This window comes from Candoia aspera, chromosome 7, assembly GCF_035149785.1.
Source record: "Candoia aspera isolate rCanAsp1 chromosome 7, rCanAsp1.hap2, whole genome shotgun sequence".
In the NCBI taxonomy this organism is placed as follows: domain Eukaryota; kingdom Metazoa; phylum Chordata; class Lepidosauria; order Squamata; family Boidae; genus Candoia; species Candoia aspera.
In genome coordinates this window covers 21786973-21804645 of record NC_086159.1, presented here as the reverse complement: position 1 = coordinate 21804645, position 17673 = coordinate 21786973, and positions in this window count along the sequence as shown.

Sequence of the window (17673 nt, the reverse complement as noted above, 5' to 3'; positions counted from 1 at the left end):
ACCGCAGTGAGGTCAAAGCTCAACCAACAGGGCTTATGTGAAAAGTTCACGTGGTATGTGAAAAAACATAGCCCTGTTATTCTCCACGTGGAACTTTGATCACACTGTTGCAGCCACCATCTTGACTTTTTGACCACATCCTGGGAAAACCTCTGCAATAAAGATTATACAATCCACGTTCTTAAAAAACAGTTTTTCAGATGGAAAATCATGTCCCAAATGCAGCACTTTGATTAGAAGCAAACTGAAAAAGATGGAGTCCAGAACTTGACTAAAAATAATTAATTTTTGGCTCAAGAGGAGCTTCTGCCCACAAGATCTAGGCCTTTAAGCCTAGCTGATCACTTCCAGGCTTCCCAGTGCAGAAGGTAGAGAACAGAATGTTGGAGGTTCTGGCAAATCCAGCATGCCTCATTTTGCATGTGAATTAAGTTGCCCAAAATGCAACTCAGAGGAAGCTGTTTGCTGCCACTCCCACTTCCTCTCTCTTTCCCCCTTCTCCACCCAGGGAGAGGCAGCATGGATGCTGGTCTCTTCATCAGGGCCATGTGCTTGGGCCTTGATGAGGGATTCTGCCCCTTCCTTTCACACGCCTTTTGGCAGCTGTAGGGCTGAGAGTTTAGGGCAAACTATGTAACTAGAAAGAAAAGAAGAACAAAGGAACTTCATCTTTTCCACCAAGATGGATGTAGCAGAAGCAGCAAAGAATAAAGTCAGTAAGATTCTTTTTACTTCTTAACCTAATATGTCTAAACGTGTGATTCTTTATGCTTGAGAGGGCTGAATGTGTAAGAACAATAACCTGTGTTTCTTTGGCATGCTCATTGAAGCTATCTAAGATAATTTTCTTTTTCTGTGCCAGCTTCTAAGCTGTGTTATAAACTCTGCTCCATTTCAGTGGTTCTAGCAGGCCACTGAATTGGCTTCACAGAATGACTCATATTGGGCTTTCCCTATAGATGCTTCTGAGGATGGGGTATGATAAAGCTGAAACACTGCTAAGACAGGATAATTGATATTGACGCACAGATAGATCATAATAGAATCACCACCAGTGTAATAATTGGAAAAAGGATGTTCAAACCCCAGGTGACAAAATATTTGGAACATCTTTTTATAGCAAAATAGCATAGAGCATTTACTTTGGCACACTTTAATATCCTTCCCTCAGCAGTTGTTGAAGGCAGGTATATATATAAAAAAAACACTATTACAAAAGATTTTGCCCTTGTGGAGTGGATGTAATCGAAATGCTCACATTCTCCAACATGGCTCCTTTTATAAGGATTTTTGCAAGACTTTGTTATATCCTATAATTTGCAAAATCCCTGGTTGCACAGATGATTTTTATGTTAGCCACTTACTTGTGATTCTAGAATTACATGGCAAGCGGTAAGATTCTGTCTGGCTGTTTATAATGGCTGAGTGGCAGCATTTAGGGAAGAATGAGGCGTACATAAATAGAATAAGGATTCATATGCTTTATTAAGGGTTATGTTACCTAATTTTCCTTTGAATCTGAATTTTAGATTGTGCTTTGTGTTGTCTGTATGAACTTGAGTATTGATCAGTGACATTAATAAAACTGAATTATTAATTAATGCAAATGTCCATCTGCCGCCTCCTTCCTTGCCACTCTCATCTACTGTCTGTGTTCACACATCATACTGAACCACAAATAAGCCAACAGCTTTTTAGCTAAGCAAGTTGTAAGAACTGAATCAGCAGTTCAGTGAGATATGCTAACCCAAAGCATTGGTGTATAGAACCAGTTTGGTATAGTGGTTAACGCATCAGGCTAGAAATCAGGAGACTGTGAGTTCTAGGCCTGCCTTAGGCACAAAACCTTGGGCCAGTCACTCTCTCTCAGCCCTAGGAAGCAGGCAATGGCAAACCACTTCCATAAAACCTTGCCAAGAAAACTGCAAGGACTTGTCCAGGCAGTCGCTAGGAGTCAAAAACTCACTTGAAGGCACGCACACATACAAAACATTGGTGTAACCAAATAAATAACATTGTAGTTAAGTTAACCATCAGTTAAGCTAGTGTGAGCATAGGTTCCATGCTTTAGCATGTTAGCATGTTGTAAGCCATCATAGTAAGCTATAAGATGATTTGTTTTGATTTAGTATGTTGTATGTGCATTGCCATTGTCTTTCCATAGTGGATTGGTCAGTCACTAGTGAGGTCACACATCAAACATAGCTATGATTTTTTTAAACCAAAACTTGCTGACTAAGCTACAATGGCTAGGTTTACACATTCAGCCAGAATAGCCAATAAGCTGTAACAGCCTGATTCACACTTAACACTATGTCATAAAACCTTCCAACACTATCTCAAAAACACCCCAGCCTGAGAGATGGTGTTTGGATTCACACATTGCACTCAACTGAAATAAAATAGCCCATATTATGACTTAGTGTGATGTGTGAATCCAGCCACAATCCCTCCACCTAACCTACCTTATAAGTTCCTCACAGGTCTGTGGTTAGGTTTATATATCTCATTAAGCCATAACATTTTTGGTTTTGGGGATTTCAGATGTGTAAACTAGCCAATGTGAGTTATAAACTATGGTTTATGCTACTATGCTGTATATATCTAGCCAATTCTGGCTTATTCAACAAACCATGAGTTAGCAAACTGTAGATTGGTTCATCTGTGAATCCAGCCTAAAAAAACAGCCATATAGCCCTTTTGAGGTTTTTAAAGCAAAGGCAGGATTTACATTTATCCCTGAAATAATAGGCCTTGTGTCCCAGGGCATTTCTATGAGCACCAATTTGCCAGGCTCCCTACTTGACCTGATTTTAATTATTTAAAATTCTTTTCATTGGAAATAAATAGGAAAGTAGTGTGCTTCCAAGCAAAAAAATCACCTTCAAGCCTCCTATCTCTTCCTAATGATGCGGGTGTGTGTGTGTGTGTGTCCAAACAGATTTGAGTGGCATATTTTGAAAATAAAATTATGGAGACCTGCAGCAAGTGTTTTGTTTGAAAGTGATTTAAGGAAAGGCAAACTGGTTGGGAGCACCCTGGGTGGGAGCAGCACCAGCCTGCCATCTGAGAAATGGGTGTTTTGTGTTTGGCCAAGTTCAGGGCAGTCATTTTGTACAAATGCCCATTGCATCCTCTCAAAATTTCAAATGCACCCATTAGCCCTCAAAGAGGGAGAATGATCCCTCATTTCTTAGAATGGGGACCACAGAAAGGCAATTAATGTAAACGTTTTAGACAACAAAGAGTCTTACAAACATATCATATAGGACGGTGTTTCTCAACCTTAGCAACTTTAAGATGGGTGGACTTCAACTTCTGGAATTCCCCAGCCAGTGTGGTTGAGAAACACTGGTATAGGGTCACAGTGTGTTTTGCAGAAGTGAGAAATCCCTTTCTCTTCCAGTGGGGATGCTTGCTCATTGGAATCACTGAGTTGCAAGCCTGTAAATTTTCCCAGGCTTTCCTTAATGGGGCAGGCACTGAATAGCAGCTGTGGGTGGAGTAGGAAGTTTTTCCTCTTTCTGGCTATCAGATTGAGCTAAGTTTAGCCTCTGTTTACAATTCTCCAACAATGCCTAGAGTTTAGATGGGAAGAGTGTTTGGCTGCTGCTGCTTCTTTTAAATCTTTCCCAATAAACAATACTTCCAGGCTCGAAAAGAGCATAGGCTGGCACCAAGAAGAGACGAAAGGAATGCTGCCTGGAGTGAAAAGAACAAGCGTGTTTGGCATAATGAAAGCCAAAATAGGACTGGAATTTAAAACAAAGGACCCCACCTTCCAACTTTTTTTTTCCCCTTCTCAAGTTTGCCTTCTGCTGCTGAAGTTTTCTGGCTCATTATCCTCAGTATAAGAAAGCATGTGATTTCTGATTCTTTTATCGCTATCTCTTCTGGTTCGTCCATAAGAGATCAAGTCATTGTTCTCTCTACCTGTAAAAGTAGAAAAAAGAGCTGCCACCATTTCTAGCCAGAATAGTGCAGTAGGAAATATCAATCTGAATTTTCAACATGGAGAACTCGCATGATTTGATGGAATTCCTTACTTAAAAGCTTCCCTCTAAGTCAAAATATGAGGCCAGCTGTTTCTTGGACATAATGAACCCTACTCTACCCCAATAGCTCCACCACTCCACTGATAAACTGGACTCAGATGACAACTTAAAAAAAAATAGTTAAGGCATATTTCCTCCATGGGCATCTGCAGGGGAAGGGGAAGGCAAGTGACATCATGGGCATCATGACATCATTATGCAAATGATATAATTTGCATTGAAGATTGCATTGCATTACACAACTATTGCATTCATGCACAATCAAGCATTTGTATAACAAAATGTGCTTAAAGCTTTTTTTTTTAACGCTTTCTGGTTGGTGAAAAGATTTAAGGCTAAGTGAGAAGCTCACCCAAACTATATAGAACATTTTCTTAGTACATTTTTTAATTCATGTCCAAAGTTATTGCGTTCATATTTTCTTTGCAGGCTTGTTATTATTTATTTATTAGATAAATATCTTCCATTTCCTCTAAGAGCAGACATAACATTCCTTCTTCCATTTCCTACCACCACCACCACCACCACCCTGTGAAGTAAGTTGAATTGAGAGATAGTGGCCAGCCTAGATATGCAATGAGACTCCATGGCCAGGTATGAATTTGAACCTGAGCCTCACATCCAACTCCAACACCCTCAGTTCTTTATTAAACTGGCTGATGCTCAGCTCCATAAAATGTAAAAAGGAACTAAAAATGGAAATGGTCTCATTTTTCTATATATTTCAAACTGATATTTCTGCATATCCAAAAACTGAAACATTTTAGAATTACAAAGAAGTAAAATATATTGTTAGATGTTGGTTTAAAAAAATAAAGCAAAATAATCTTATTTTACAAAGCCTAGCAATTTCCATCTAATTAAATTAATAAACACATCACTAAGGCCACAAAGAGGCTTTTTAAACAGCACTCTGACATTGTAGCTGTACAATCTTATATCTGGCATGCTCTATAAAGCTATATAAGCTAGTGATTAAAAATTAGACTCAGCAGATTTTGAAGTTTTCCAATTTAATGCATGTTGTTTCTGGACACAAACTGCACAGTACGACCGGTTGCAGGTCAGCTAAAAGCTCTATAGATCCGAAGAGACTTAATTAGGCCACAATGCATGAACTTGAGTCATTACAACCTGCTTGGCAGTGACACAAATATACATAACCCTTTCACCAGGACAGGAGTGCACAGAATTTGCATGCCCACCTTTGGCAATAAAGCAGCATTTACTTCAAGGCCTAGTGCCAAACACAAAAGACATAAAACAAATGGACGCAACCACATAACCTTTTCACTGCTCAACCCCGCCCAGATGTCTCATTATAGTAAATAATGCTGCTCTTTATTGAAAAAGGCAGTTAAATAGGGGATGAATCCTGATAGGAGGCCACACAGATCACCTGCCAAAACAAGGCAAATTACCTTAAGCTAATGCACTTTACTTTTGATAGCAGCCTTCAAGAAATTCCTCTGATGGCTTCCAGGAAGGAAAAGTAGAACTTAAAAGTGATATTCTGCTCATGGAAAGTTAATCAGCCTTTTGCAGGGCCATCTCCCGGGGGTCAAAAAAGTCAAAATGGAAGCCACAACCATGTGATCCAATTTTTTATGTGGGTAACTCATGCTGTCTTCAGCAAAGGATCGTTACCTTGCCGTGGTGCTGGAGCTTAAGCACCTCAATGATGCCATGAGCTAAACCGTGAAGGGCCACCCAAGAGGGGAAGGTCATGAAAGAGAGGTCAGACTAAAGGCGATCCCTGGGGAAGGTAATGGCAACCCACCCCAATATTCTTGCCGTGAAAACTAAATGGATCAGCACAACCAGAGATATGTCGGTATACTATAGGAAGATGAGACCCCCAGATCGGAAGATGGTCAAAATGCTACTGGGGAGGAACAGAGGATGAGTTCAACTAGCCCCAGACGTGATGACGCAGCTAGCTCAAAGCCGAAAGGACGGCTAGCGGCCGACGGTGCTGGTGGTGAACGGCGAATCTGATGTTCTAAGGATCAACACACCATTGGAACCTGGAATGTAAGATCTATGAGCCAGGGCAAATTGGATGTGGTTATTGGTGAGATATCAAGATTAAAGATAGACATTTTGGGCGTCAGTGAACTGAAATGGACTGGGATGGGCCACTTCACATCAAATGACCACCAGATCTACTACTGTGGACAAGAGGACCACAGAAGAAATGGAGTAGCCTTCATAATTAATAGTCAAGTGGCTAAAGCAGTGCTTGGATACAATCCAAAAAACGATAGAATGACCTCAGTTCAAATTCAGGGCAAGCCATCTAACATCACAGTGATCCAAATATATGCCCCAACCACAGATGCTGAAGAAGCTGAGGTAGAGCAGTTCTATGAGGATCTGCAGCACCTACTGGACAACACGCCTAAAAGAGATGTTATTTTCATCACAGGAGACTGGAATGCTAAGGTGGGCAGTCAATTGACACCTGGAATTACAGGTAAGCGTGGCCTGGGTGAACAAAACGAAGCAGAACATAGGCTGATAGAATTTTGCCAAGACAACTCACTCTGCATAACAAACACTCTCTTCCAACAACCTAAGAGACGGCTTTATACATGGACTTCACCAGATGGACAACACCGAAATCAGATTGACTACATCCTTTGCAGCCAAAGGTGGCGGACATCTGTACAGTCGGTAAAAACAAGACCCGGAGCTGACTGTAGTTCAGATCACGAACTTCTTATTGCACAATTTAGGATCAGACTAGAGAGATTAGGGAAGACCCACAGATCAGCTAGATATGAGCTCACTAATATTCCTAAGGAATATGCAGTGGAGGTGAAGAATAGATTTAAGGGACTGGACTTAGTAGATAGGGTCCCGGAAGAACTATGGACAGAAGTTTGCAACATTGTTCAGGATGAAGGCGGCAACAAAATACATCCCAAAGAAAGAGAAAACCAAGAAGGCAAAATGGCTGTCTGCTGAGACACTAGAAGTAGCCCAAGAAAGAAGGAAAGCAAAAGGCAACAGTGATAGGGGGAGATATGCCCAATTAAATGCAAAATTCCAGAGGTTAGCCAGAAGAGATACGGAATTATTTTCAGACAAGCAATGCGCGGAAGTGGAAGAAGACAATAGAATAGGAAGGACAAGAGAGCTCTTCCAGAAAATTAGAAACATCGGAGGTAAATTCCAGGCCAAAATGGGTATGATCAAAAACAAAGATGACAAGGACCTAACAGAAAAAGAAGAGATCAAGAAAAGGTGGCAAGAATATACGGAAGACCTGTATAGGAAGGATAACAATATCGGGGATAGCTTTGATGGTGTGGTCAGTGAGCTAGAGCCAGACATCCTGAAGGTTGAGTGGGCCTTAAGAAGCATTGCTAATAACAAGGCAGCAGGAGACGATGGCATCCCAGCTGAACTGTTCAAAACCTTGCGAGATGATGCTGTCAAGGTAATGCATGCTATATGCCAGCAAATTTGGAAAACACAGGAATGGCCATCAGATTGGAAAAAATCAACTTATATCCCCATACCAAAAAAGGGAAACACTAAAGAATGTTCAAACTATCGAACAGTGGCACTCATTTCACATGCCAGTAAGGTAATGCTCAAGATCCTGCAAGGTAGACTTCAGCAACTCATGGAGTGAGAATTGCCAGATGTACAAGCTGGGTTTAGAAAAGGCAGAGGAACTAGGGACCAAATTGCCAATATCGGCTGGATCATGGAAAAAGCCAGGGAGTTTCAGAAAAACATCTATTTCTGTTTTATTGACTATTCTAAAGCCTTTGACTGTGTGGACCAGAACAAATTGTGGCAAATTCTTAGTGGTATGGGGATACCAAGTCATCTTGTATGCCTCCTGAAGAATCTGTATAACGACCAAGTAGCAACAGTAAGAACAGACCACGGAACAACGGACTGGTTTAAGATTGGGAAAGGAGTATGGCAGGGCTGTATACTCTCACCCTACCTATTCAACTTGTATGCAGAACACATCATGCAACATGCTGGGCTTGAGCAATCCAAGGCTGGGGTTAAAATCGCTGGAAGAAGCATTAACAATCTCAGATATGCAGATGATACCACTTTGATGGCTGAAAGCGAAGAGGAACTGAGGAGCCTTATGATGAAGGTGAAAGAAGAAAGTGCAAAAGCTGGCTTGCAGCTAAACCTCAAAAAACCCAAGATTATGGCAACCAGCTTGATTGATAACTTGCAGATAGAGGAAGAAAATGTGGAAGCAGTGAAAGACTTTGTATTTCTAGGTGCGAAGATTACTGCAGATGCTGACTGCAGTCAGGAAATCAGAAGACGCTTAATCCTTGGGAGAAGAGCAATGACAAATCTCGATAAAATAGTTAAGAGCAGAGACATCACACTGACAACAAAGGTCCGCATAGTTAAAGCAATGGTATTCCCCGTAGTAACATATGGCTGCGAGAGTGGACCATAAGGAAGGCTGAGAGAAGGAAGATCGATGCTTTGGAACTGTGGTGTTGGAGGAAAATTCTGAGAGTGCCTTGGACTGCAAGAAGATCAAACCAGTCCATCCTCCAGGAAATTAAGCCAGACTGCTCACTTGAGGTAATGATATTAAAGGCCAAACTGAAATACTTTGACCACATAACGAGAAGACAGGACACCCTGGAGAAGATGCTGATGCTAGGGAGAGTGGAAGGCAAAAGGAAGAGGGGCCGACCAAGGGCAAGATGGATGGATGATATTCTAGAGGTGATGGACTCATCCCTGGGGGAGCTGGGGCTGTTGATGACCGACAGGAAGCTCTGGCGTGGGCTGGTTCATGAAGTCACGAAGAGTCGGAAGCGACTGAATGAATAAACAACAAACACATGCTGTGCACATAAAAGGAGCAAGCCTTCAATCACATGGTCATGGCCATCTTGGCTTTCTTTCACACCATTGCTTCCCCTGGCAGATACCCTCTTACCTAATCCTAATATGATTTGCTTGCATCTGGTTAAATGTCGTTGTATGCAAGATGGGCAGTAGAGAAATATGACAAAATAAAATAAATCCATTCTGCTTGAAAACCATGCTTTATGGCTTAGAGTTATGGGTGAATACAGTCAATGGTGCTTTACTCAGGGAAGGTCTTTGTGGCAGAAATCTGTGCACTGTCAACCAAATGAGGAAGATTTGGTTTGGTCTAGTGGTTAATGCAACGGGCTAGAAACCAGGGGACTGAGTTCTAGTCCCACCTTAGGCGTGAAAGCCGGCTGGGTGACCTTGGGCCAGTCACTCTCCCTCAGCCCAAAAGCCAATCAGGTGTGGTATGAGAGTTCTAGTCCCACCTTAGGCGTGAAAGCCGGCTGGGTGACCTTGGGCCAGTCACTCTCCCTCAGCCCAAAAGCCAATCAGGTGTGGTATAAGAGTTCTAGTCCCGCCTTTGGCCTGAAAGCTGGCTGGGTGACCTTGGGCCAGTCACTTTCTCTCAGCCCAATCCACCTCAGAGGATTGTTTTTGTGGGGAAAATAGGCGGAGGAAGGAGTACTAGGTATGTGCGCCTCCTTGAGTTATTTATAACATATAATAAAGGTGGGATTGAAAATAAATAAATAAATAAATATAAATGCAACTAGCCAAGGACCAGATCTGGGCAGAGTAAAGGAGCTTGCCCCAGGAAGCAGATACTGACGGTGTCCGCAGCATTCATGGCACGATCATTTCTTTTGACACCCTTCCCTTCCCAAAATATTTCATTCTGTTGGAGGACAGAGCTGAATGTGCCTTTCTGCAGGCCCTGATTTTTTTAACCTCTCCAAAAGTGCTGTAAGACACTAAAATGCCCCCTCAAAAATTACTCCACTGCCCCAGAACTGCCAGCTGATTTACTGTATATCTTTGCATGGATGAGATGTATAAATAAGATCCACTAAATGCAGTGTGTGAACGCATCCAGGGGCAGGGGCTATGAAAAAGGCAACATCCATTTTGTTCTACATCTTTCAGAAAGACATCCAGGAGAAATGGCCAATATTGCAAATCCTATAGAACAAAATTGGGTATGACCACAGGGAATACTCTATATAATCAGTTTTACCTAGAATGAAACTCTATCCTAATCCTGATCCCTTCTCTCAAAAAGGTTATTGGCGGCTGGCGAGAAGACTGTATAGAAAAGAACAACAGCAGTGAACGACTTCCTTCCTCATGAGCAGCATTTCTCAACCAGGGTTCTGTGGCACCCTCGGGTTCCATGAGAGGTCACTAGGGGTTCCCTGGAGATCACGATTTATTCAAAAAGTGATTTCAAATTTGGGCAACTTCACATGAAAGAGGTAAGTTTCATTCTTTATTTTAAGAACGCTGTTAATGCACTGTTAATACAGGTCTCCACATGACACAAATATCATAATTTTGTAACTTCTGGCCTATATCTGAGCCTGAATGTGCAGGGGTTCCCCGAGGCCTGAAAAATATTTTAAGGGTTCCTCCAGGGCCAAAATGGTTGAGAAAGGCTGCTCATGAGGAACAGTTACAACTGGAGACTTTTACTTTTGAAAGAAAAGAAACAACAAATCAGTCAATGTGGGGGAAGAATATATTAAGGGTTTCTACATTTATATATAAAACGTGGAAAAAACAAACCAGTGAAGCTGAAGGGTGGGAGAGTCACAGTAGATGAATTGAATACTTATTCACAGAGCAACTAGCCATGCCAGTTTTCTCAACCTTGCAACTTTAAGGTGTGTGGACTTCAACTCCCAGAATTCTCCATCCAGCATGTCCACACATCTTCAAGTTGTGAAGGTTGAGAAACACTGAGATAAGCTATGGCATTCACTGCCAGAAGATATCAAGATACCTATCCTTTTGGATGCTCGAAAAGGGAATTAGGCATAAGATTTCCAGCAGCTAGAATGGCAAGAAGTATTTTGCTATCAGTTGCTGGGCAAAAAGGAACAGCAGAATACTGCTGCCTTAGTGACCCATTAACATTGACTTGGCCATTGTGGGAATGATGCAGTGTTAGGTTAGTTGGGCGGCTGGCCTGATCCTGCATGGTGCGTCTCAGGTCTTTGGTGAGTGTCATAATAATTTCCCACAGCTCTTTTGGTCCTGAAATACAAAGGGACTCCTTTCTTCAACATAAAAGAAAATCTTCCATACCATCTTCTCCTGTGAAATTATTTTCAAAGAATTTCCCCCTACTTTCCTTCCTCCTCTGACACTTAGCCCCTCTTATTGTCTGAAGGCAGATTGGAATTGTGCAGTGGAAGTGCACAATTCTGACATTTTATTTTTCATTCTGCAGTGGAAATGTCAGGGGAAAGAATATTCTATAATTATACTTCAGAAAGACTATAATTACTTTCAATTAAATTGTGGCCCTTAATGTTTGAATGATTTGACCACAGTTAAATCCCATTATCTGATAACCATGTTTTTCTTTTTTTTCTCTTTTTCAGTCATTTGGATTTTACTGGCAGTGTGCGTGAGTGTGTGTATGTATACTGGTGTGCTGTCCAATATATGTGTGAATCCAAGGCCTTAATATTAAATGGAATAGTTGCTAAAAGAAGATGGGCTTCTAACTTGCTCTGAAAGATTTCCCAGATTCTCAAGAACTAATATCTGACATCGCCCTTACTTTTTTTTCTCCTTATTGCAGACATATGATTTCACCCTTACGGAAGAATCCTAGCTGCAAGTTATGGCCACTGAGAATAGTACCACTGGTTACTTAGACCCTCACACCAGCATAGCGGAATGCCAATAGCAGAAAAATGTTTTAATATTCTTGCTCCAGTGCAATACTTATTACTGCTGGAACCCTTGCTGCTTTGAGGTAGCTCCATAATGGGAAAAATGCATGAACAGGCAGAGTTTTGGTCAGGAATGCAGATTCCTCAGAAACCTGTGGCTCCTGCAAAAGTATTGGCTGCAGCCTCTGAAGACCTCCAAAAGTAGTTACCAAATTGCAATTTTCATTGTGAAAGGAAGAAATCTTTTCAGCAGAACAGCACTCAGAAAGGTATGTAAGGCTGCTCTGCAAAAACTATTTTTCATTGTCTCAAGTCCTTGGAAAAATGGGTCTGTCGCTGGGTTCAGAAGGAAGGCACAAGGTTACGGTCACCTAGTTTCTTCTATACATTCAGATAGGATGTTCTCTGCCTAGTAATAACAACTAGGTTATTATTGTATTGTATAGTATAGCCCAGTGGATTGCGCAAGTGAGCTGTATTGCTGTGATTTTAGGCAACAGGGGAACCAGTAAGTACAGTAAATGGCCGGGTTCAGGTTTTTCCAACCTGGCTGGAAACATAGGAGTTGAAGTCCAGTATATCTGGAGGGGACTAACTTGGGGAAAACCAATAGGGTTCCTACTGCTAGCCAAGCACATATAAGAAGAGGACTTTTCTGTGCAAAGAACTGTATTCTTCAATGGTAACGTGTTTGGACTCCTTGCCAGGAGTAGGCAGGGCTGAATCCAGGAATGGATTGGGCCAGAACAGTTGGAGTGAGTCTTCTTTCTCTCTGTTTGGAAGCCTCTAGAGCAGGGTTTCTCAATCCTGACAACCTGAAGATTAAGTCAGCTGGGAATTCTGGGAGTTGAAGTCCACCCATCTTCAGGTTGCCAAGGTTGAGAAACCCTGCTCTAGACAAGCTGCTTCTAGCACTGCTGATCAAAAGCCTCAGGGCCACCTCTAGATGGCAGAGAGGAGTTATTGCTTTCCTGCCATCTAGTGGTCCTGTTGATTTTTGCAGCCCAGATCTGGCAGCCTCAGTGGATACCTGTTCTATCTTTTCAGCTTTTGTTTGGGAGAAGAAAAGAGATATAAAAGACATTAGAAAAACACAGCATGGTTACAAATAGGGAAAAAAAAAATTGGCCGGCACAGAGTTTGAGGCAGAGCAACTACAACAGAAACGCCTCATTTGAAAACACCTTCTGCCTCTCCTGCATACTTTCTAACACACGCACTCACATTTTTCTCCTGCTCGCTCTCCCTCTTTCTACCCACCCAGCAGAGAAGGGACAGATTGTTTTAGTCAGATGTCTGGCCTTACTGTTTGCAAAAACCGTTTACATTTAAGCCAAGGCTGCATGCAATTTTGGGGCTGCAGATTGCCAACCCCCGGGTTTAAGGTTTTCCTCGCCCTGCAGTGCAACAGCTATTTCAGTATCACAGGAAATCATACTCAGAGATCCAGGAAGACCGATGGTTTCTCCCCTCCCTCCCCTTTTTCTTCTTTTTTGCAAATGGAAGGAATCACTCCAACCAATGCAGAGTTTTGTTTCTCTGAACTAGACCATGTTATCCCTTCCTACTAAATTTGCATAGCTTCCCTGCTTCCTAGATGGAGTTTAGACTGGAATGTACCAGCATCCGCGTTCTTTGCTATTGATTAATGTAAGCTGTAGAGAGTTAGCACAAGCTATCAATCCACAACAGCTGGCTAGGCTGGCACTTGCAAGCCACAGACACAGCAGTCATTGCTCTGTGCCTGGAAAAAAAACACAATCAGTACATTCAGTACAACAGTAACTATTTTGTGTGCTGATTGCATTCTGAGGACAGAAACTGAAATGGCAGATGAATCATTGTTTAAAAATATGAGACACTCTGATGCAAATAAAATAGTCTCCCTTGACACTTGTGTGAAATAACTCCATTTTCATTAAAGGTAGCAGGCTCTAACTGCAAAGATCATTTAAATAAAAAAAAAAGCTTATGCATATTTACTAGGAAAAAAATCCTTATTTATTTGCAAAAAAAGGTTTTAGGTATCTGTTTTTGTTAGCTATTTAAACAGCTTCTCCTCCTTCATAATAGCTAATCTATATATTTTTTTCTAATGCTGTTTGGACAAATTGTTCAGTCTAACAGTCTGTTCAGACTCATCTCTTCTTCTATTAAAATCTTTAATATTTCATTCATTTTCCTTTCCTTTTTTTTTATTTTTTCCCCCTCCTTCTGCAAACTTTGATGGCCACAAGAACCACAGGTGTTAGATTGACATTTCTAGCAAGCTCATACAAATACCTTTAGTTCTGCAAACTAATGCCATCAAAATGTGTTGGATTGGCATATCTGGAACACACTAGATTGGAGAAGGCTCAGTTTGAAGAACAGATTTTTTGTCTCTAATTCAGTTGAACATCTGAAGTGCAAACAGAGAAATACATATGGCCATGAACGTTTTAACCTGATACATAGAGTGGGGAACATTGGCTTCAATCAAGTTTCCTAGGCATGTATTTGCAAACAACTACCTCTTCTTTGAGGGAAGTGGAGATGTTCCAGATGTTCTTGTCTTTGATTTGTAGACTAGCACTTTTCTTACTTTTTTTTCCAGCCAAAAAATATCCTATTAAGGAGGGGAAAATCCAGTGGCTGCAGAGTTGCTTTTAACTGATAGTGGTGGAAATGTTGGTCTGGAAGCAGCAAGTTGAAGATCAGGGCCCACAATTTCTAGAACTCTTTTTCTAAAAATAAATTTTCTTAGAAGTAAAATTAAGGAAATCCTGAGTGGTACAGTTCACAAAGTGCACTAAGCCATAAGATTATCTGTTTGGTTTTGGCTTACTGTATTGTAAAAACAAGCCATTGTTAACAAATCATAGTTAAACTAATCATGATCTAATGTGTTGTATAAACCCAGCAATTGAGGTTCATTCAACAAACCATGATTTCTCACAATCTGTAAACCAAATCAATGTCACAAACAAATTCTAGTCTAAACCATTATTAAGCTGTTTTTAATACATGCTCAACAATCGCTTAACCACTTCTATTGAATAAATCACAATTTACTATGTTCACACCCTATACCTTATACTTTACAAACCTCAGTGGTTGGTTTCATGCAACACACTATGACACATAGATATTTGGCAGTATTATATGATTCTGGCAGAGTTGCTGGGAGTTGGGCAGCATATAAATTTAATAAATTATTATTAGTAGTATTCTTGTCATTTAGTAATAATTTTTTAAATTATTATTATTATTATTATTATTATTATTATTATTATTATTAATGTCATTTGACCCCATCTTTCTCCTGAAGACTCCCATGAAAAATGCCACAGAGAAACAAACCACATTTTGGCTTAGCATTTTATATGAACCCCACTTAGTAACAGCTTTTCATTCATTCCCAAGCCTACCTTTCACTGCCATGGCAAAGATCACTGTTGTTTCTGTCCAGGAAATGTCCAACTCAAAAATGAAACATACAATACTGGCAAACCCAGGCAAAAGAGTGGCTTTGAGTTATCATGGCAGGAGAGAGTTATGAGATTAGTAAAATGTCTGAATGTGTAAGTCAGGAAATCACATGGCGTCATGGGGCAGGTCATAGCGATTCAGAAGGAATGTAGCTTCCATCTGGCACTTGGGTATTATCAATTACCTCCACTCTTCATACACAAAGGTTGGTTAGCCCAATGCACTAAAGCTATATCGTAATTACTGTACTTTGGTTTTTGCTTAGCATATTGTTTGAAGCCAGCCCTTGTGGTATGTAAGCCATGGTTATAGTTTGATGCATTATGTGAACACAGCCAATTTTGGTTCATCCAAGAAACCATAGTTAAATCAGTCGTGACTGCACACAAGATGCAAGCAAGGTATGAACCTAATATTTGCTTTGCCATCTCTGGGTCCATGGAGATTGCATTTTGCTGTTTTCAGCAGCCTTCCCTAAACTGGCACCTCCAAATATGGGAGAACTGCAAATCCTAGAACTCCCAGAAAAATCTTGGAGTTGCATTCTCAGCACATCTGGAGATTGTCATCTTTGGGAAGGCAGTTTCCTTAATCTTGTTGAGCATCACTTTCAGTGCCTCTTCTGGGAGGAAGCAATCTGTTGCCTTTAACAGATGGTAGAGGAAATACATAATACATATCAAGGTTCAGGGTTCCAGGTGCTCTGTTATGGCATCAAGCCGATGGATTTCAGTCAGCTTTAGACAGATCTATACATGAATATTTGTTTGAAGTGAAGAGCCACTGCAAATTCTCTCCTCCAAAATGTTTTATAGTAGTGCAAAGCTGAATGGTACTCTCTGGACAATCAGCTTATTATAGAACAAACATGACATTGGTGCAGATTCTTCCAGGCAGTCTTTTCGCAAAGAAATACTTCCTTCTCAGGAAGACATCGAAGCAACTTGTGGCACCTTAAAGACAAACACCTTCAGGATGGCATAAAGCTCTTAGTACCTTTTTGTCAATGATCAGATTAGAAGCCTTGGGTAGATTGGATGCAAGGTATCTTAACAGCTGGTTGTTGTTTGGGGGATAAATCCAGAATCTTTACAATGCCTCTGATTAACTACCAAAAGTTAGGAAGTCCAATTGTTTGGGATGGAAGTACAAGGACAAAGTGATGTCAACAAGGAAGAGAGCACAATTTCTTTCCCCCAGATTGCACAGCCTTTTTGTAGCAGGTCATTGTAGCACTGATTTTGCAAGATTGTGGTGATGGCTTCCCAGATAATGCATATTTACTTATTTATTTACAATTTTTGTATACCACCCCATTCCATTCAACTCCAGGCAGCTTCCAATACATATCAAAGCAATAAAATAATACAAATTCTCAAACACTGTATAACACCAATTAAAACCATCATAACAACATTCAGGACAAGAGCACCTCAGGTGGCACAACCTGATTCAAACAGGTGACCCCAACAGCCATTAGGCACTGAAGGACTTGCAAAATGCCTCTATCGTTAACATCTTTCAAAATGATAGCAGGGAATCTGCCTTCCAGGCCTTGGGGGTGGGGGAACTCTTCTAGAGGGTAGGGGCTGCCCCCCAAAAGGTCTGCCCCAGTAACCTCTGGGATGGATACTACCTGTAGAATCCCCTCCCAGATTAAGGGAACAAGACCAGCAGGTTCCATTGGAAGTCAGTCTTGGAGATATTCGGGAGCCCAGCCAAGTATGGCTTTACAAATTAAAACCAGCACTTTGAATGGAGCCTGGAAACTTCGAGATAACCAATGCAGTGCCCACAAAGCCAGTGTACACAGTGGCAATGGCTCGCACCATCAGCAGGGAGGCTGCTTCACTCTGTATCAGCTGTGGTTTCCAAATGATCAAGTTTGACCCTGGTAACTCTTGGGGTGAAGAAACAAGGAAGCAAGAGGCAAGACTCCTCATTTCTGAACTCCAGCTGTTGACTTGAACCTTAATGTCAGCCTTTTCCCTAGATGTGTTAGGACTACTGCTCCCAGTCCCAGAAGCTGAACTCCAACACATTTAGAAGACATCTAGTTGAAGAAAATCTGCCTAAAGTCTTAAAATGAGCCTTCTTCATTCTCTTCCACAGAAGGTCTCTGTGTGTGCCTTCGAGTCAGTGTTGACTCCTGGCAACTGCCTGGACAAGTCCCTGCAGTTTTCTTGGCAAGATTTCAGAGGTGGTTTGCCATTGCCTCCTTCCTAGGGCTGAGAGAGAGTGGCTGGCCCAAAGTCACCCAGCTGGGTTTGTGCCTAAGGCAGGACTAGAACTCATGGTCTTCCTCTTTCTAGCCTGGTGCCTTATCCACTACACCAAACCAGCTCTCTTAGAAAGGGGTACTGTATGCTTTTTTCAAGATGATTCCTCATCTTCAAGAAGTAATTTTATTGTTTTAGAAATAT